Source organism: Magnolia sinica, chromosome 14 (assembly GCF_029962835.1).
Source record: "Magnolia sinica isolate HGM2019 chromosome 14, MsV1, whole genome shotgun sequence".
NCBI lineage: Eukaryota > Viridiplantae > Streptophyta > Magnoliopsida > Magnoliales > Magnoliaceae > Magnolia > Magnolia sinica.
In genome coordinates, this window is record NC_080586.1 from 8,641,156 (window position 1) to 8,645,248 (window position 4,093).

Sequence of the window (4,093 nt, forward strand, 5' to 3'; positions counted from 1 at the left end):
CACAGATGCCGCAAACAATTTCATTAGCCTTATCTTTCTTTCCTTCCATGGCCTCAACTTTCCTTATGAGCGTAATCACTTTACACTTGAGATCATCCTCTTCTTTCAAGAGATATAATCCACCTTTCTCCTTTAATTGAGTCGACCTAGACGTGGTGTTCGACTTTGGGTAATAGTCCCAAGATTGTGTTTTTTCAGCCAAACTGTCGAGGTAGTCCCATACCTCGTCGACATCTTTATTAATGAACTCTCCATTACACATTGTCTCGACTATTTGGCGCATGGAAGATGTCAGTCCATCGTAGAAAAAAATTGTAATGCGCCACGTTTCAAATCCGTGTTGTGGGCATGAACTGACCAAATCTTTGAACCTTTCCCAACATTGGAAGAATGTTTCATCTTCCTTTTGGGCAAAGTTCATGATTGCTTTTCTGAGGGTAATCATTTTCTGATGTGGGAAGAATTTTTTTATGAATTCCCTCTGCATGTCGTTCCATGTGCCAATGGATCTAGGACGCAGTGAATGTAACCACGTCTTAGCTTTCTCTTTTAAGGAAAAAGGAAAGAGTTTCAGCCTAATTGTATCCTCAGATACATTAGGAAAACATAATGTAGCTATAATCTCATCGAACTCTTTCAAATGTAAATATGGACTCTCTGATTCAAGTCTATGGAATTTGGGAAGGAGTTGGATAACTCCCGGCTTGATGTCCATTTGTCTTGTGTTTTCAGGAAAAATCATGGATGAGGGCATACTCACTCCCGCCGGTTGTAGATAATCTCGTAGAGTACGAGGCGGGGGTGCCTGTTGCACCTCATTCTCATCTTGGGTATCCTCCACCCTTGGTGGAAGTAAAAGAGGTTGGTCTTCAGCCATAACTTCAATTAACTCAGGGGATTTCGAGCGGTGTCTATTCCTGCGATGGATAGTCAACCCCTCAACCAATCCTCCTTCAGTCAAGAGACGTCGAGTGTTATCACGGGCCCACTTGGGCATGAAACACTCGCAGCCCTCAATTAAATTCAAATCTTAATCCTAAGAAAGGAAAAGAAAATCTAAAAAGGAAGAGAGGGAGAGTTGGAAGGAAATTACCAAATTGAAGCCCCTAAGTTAAGGACCTGCAAAATAAAACAAAATAAGTTAGATTCTAAAAAGAGAAGAACGATCCTTTAAAAGAAAAATAGCAGTAAATTAATTTCTAAAAGAAGGAATTCCTAAAAGAAAGTGGAAATTTCTAAAATAAATTAGGAAAGACCTAAACTAGAAAGTAAATTATTAAAAGAGAACTGAAAAATAGAAAGTAGGGAAGGAGCTTACCGAATTAGAAATTTCTATCTTAAAGGCCTACAAAATAGGAAGGTTAGTTTCTAAACAAAAATTCTAAAAATAAATTAAGAAACAAATTAGATTCTAAGAGAGTTAGAATTAGAAAGTTACTAAAATAAAAATAGAAAGTTAATTTCTAAAAAGGGAAAGAAATAACCTAATTTCTAAAAATAAACTATTTCCTACAGAAGGGAGGGTACTAGAATTAAAAATTTTCTAAAATTTTAAACCCTAATTCTAAAAAAGAAAAAGAAAAAGTAGAGAGATTAGGAAGGAATTACCAATTGAGAAACTTATGTCAAGATCCTATAAAACAGGAAATAAGTTAGTTTTGAACTCAAATAAAAATAAATAAAAAACTAAGGTTAGTAAAATCCTAATCTTAAACTAATCCTAAAACCAATTAATTTCAGAGAATCGTAACCGTCAGACACCGTCAACGGCTCCAAAAACTTGTTCACTCCACAAGTATAGGGTAGTGATGTAGTAATAAACTCGCAAAGACCGAGGTCGAATCCACAGGAACTGATATCGACGTTCTCTGAAACCAAGTAGAACTAGAACTAGACTAAGATGTGATCTAAACCAAATAGAACTTAAGAAATAATTGTGGAATAATTATCTAAAACTTTTAAGGAATTCAGAGGAAGGAAACTAGGGATTCAGAGGATCCACTTGTAGAGATCAAGGAGATCTTATGCCTGCGTCAAGGATTATGGAATTCAAACTGAACTTACTTGATCTGGTTTTTAAGAGATGAAAGTATATGAATTAGAATGGATTCCATCATCTAACCATGCCCAAGAGACAAAGCAAACAACAGGATTAAACTAATTACCAACTAATCAACAATGTATGAAGATCAGGAAGGGTACTGTCATCCTACCATGTCCATGGAACAATGATGAACAACAGGGCTTCCTGACTTCATAAACATAAAAATGGGAAAGAAATATTCAAAGTCATTGCAAACCCATTGTAATTTCAGTCACAACAGACCATTAAAGACTAAGATGAATATTCTTTTAATAATCAACTTAAAACCAAGTTCAGTTCAGAAATTTTAACTTAAACGCATGAAACAGTATCTCCCATCTCGCTACAGGCTTCACCTCTTAGCCCTGGCTAAGAGGTTTAGCCACACATGATTGGCTTAAACCCAAAGCAAATAGAAAAATAAAAGGGAACAGAAGAGCACAAGAAGGAAAGAAGAAAGATCCAGCCTCACATGCCAGCAACTCTCTCTCCAGCCATGTCTTCACGTTTCTTCCTTTCTTCAAAGCCAACCCAGACGTCCAGCCCAAGAGCAACTCCACGTTCAGCAGCCAACGTCCAGCAGCCAATGTGCCAGCAGCCAACGTCTTCAGCGCTCCCTTTCTTTCTCCATTTCTTCTCTTTTTTTTTTCCCTGGCCTTCAATCTCCTCTATCCTATATATGCCTTAAGCCCTTGCTGTGGCTCCTGGATTCCATCCGGAAAACTCCCGGAAGCAAAAACTTACGCAGCCAGCGATGCAGCAGCGTGCGCAGCAAGAATTCAAAATGAAAAAGGAGTCGCGTTTGGCCTCAGTTTGGGAGGCTCGCCGTCCAGTAACCTCAAAACCGACTTCATGGCTAGGGTCAATCCTGGCTTAGGCATCATCTGGACGGTTTGGATCACCAATCCGATCACAGGCAGTGGCCCACAATCGGCCGAAAATTCCAGATTTCCCGCACGCGAAAAAAGGGTGCGTAATGTACTTACGCTGTACTGATGGTGGGGCCCACTTCACTATTTTTTTGGGAAATCTAAGCCGTCCAGTGGATTCAGGACGAAAAAACGTTCGGGAAAAGCGAGATTTTATTGATTTCGGTGTGGTCCCACAAGATGGTTCAGTCCACCGTCCATCTTCTGTTCGGACGATCAAAAGTTGATTTCCGATGTATCTCAAATTTTCTCCACCTAGGCCATGGTAACATGGACCCTGGGAATATGATGAATGGTCCAGATTTTCCATCTGGAGAGCGAGTGGGGCACACTGTTGAAAAACGGACAAACGCTGTCCGTTGTTGTTCGTCCGTGCTCGAGAAGGAGAGGGAGACGAGTCTCCGTCGTTGACCGGGGGACTTCAGTCCAGTGCACAGCGGGCGTACGCCTGCTGTATGCACGGGCCGTGTAAAATGGGCCCCACCCTGATGTCTTATGCAAAATCCAATCCATCCATCCATTTTGCCATCTCATTTTAATCGTGGGGACCAAATTTTCAGCGTATCTTGATAGCAGGTGGGCCCCATATCACTGTTTTGGTGGCTGATCTGTCCGTTGAGCCACTTTTATTGGGATCTGAGGGTTGAAATTTGATGTGTACGGTTAATTCATGGTCCTCAGGCCACGTATGAAGTTTCAACTTGATCAAATGGTGGGAACCCTATGATCTTGTATTCTGGACGTCTTTTAGGCCTGTTTAAGATGAGTGGCTGGACTTTCTCTGATCTCTGACGTGTAATTCTGTCGATCTTGGGTCTCTGGAGTCCGTCCCATGCTTTGGTGTCATTAGAGCGTTAAGTCCATGCTTTAAGCACCCTTTTTGGTCCAGGCTCGTACATACACTCTGCATTACAAACACGATTAATCAGGCCATTAAGCGGTATCATGCGGTAATTCTATGCAACAACTGGGTCTGATATGCAATATTTGACCCTCAACACTCATCACCCCAGCGTAGGCCGACAGCTCGACCACGGTGTCCTATACCACCATGTCCGGCTCATGAGTCTTAGCGGATCGA

The 4,093-nt window shown here is 41.1% G+C and overlaps 1 non-coding gene across 1 annotated transcript; it reads left to right on the forward strand.

The window, feature by feature from the left end:
- Nucleotides 1-332: 332 nt before the first annotated feature.
- Nucleotides 333-439, forward strand: LOC131226567 (small nucleolar RNA R71). Its single transcript, XR_009161940.1, has one exon. It is a non-coding gene; the product is annotated as a small nucleolar RNA R71 (small nucleolar RNA).
- The last annotated feature ends 3,654 nt before the right edge of the window (nucleotides 440-4,093 follow it).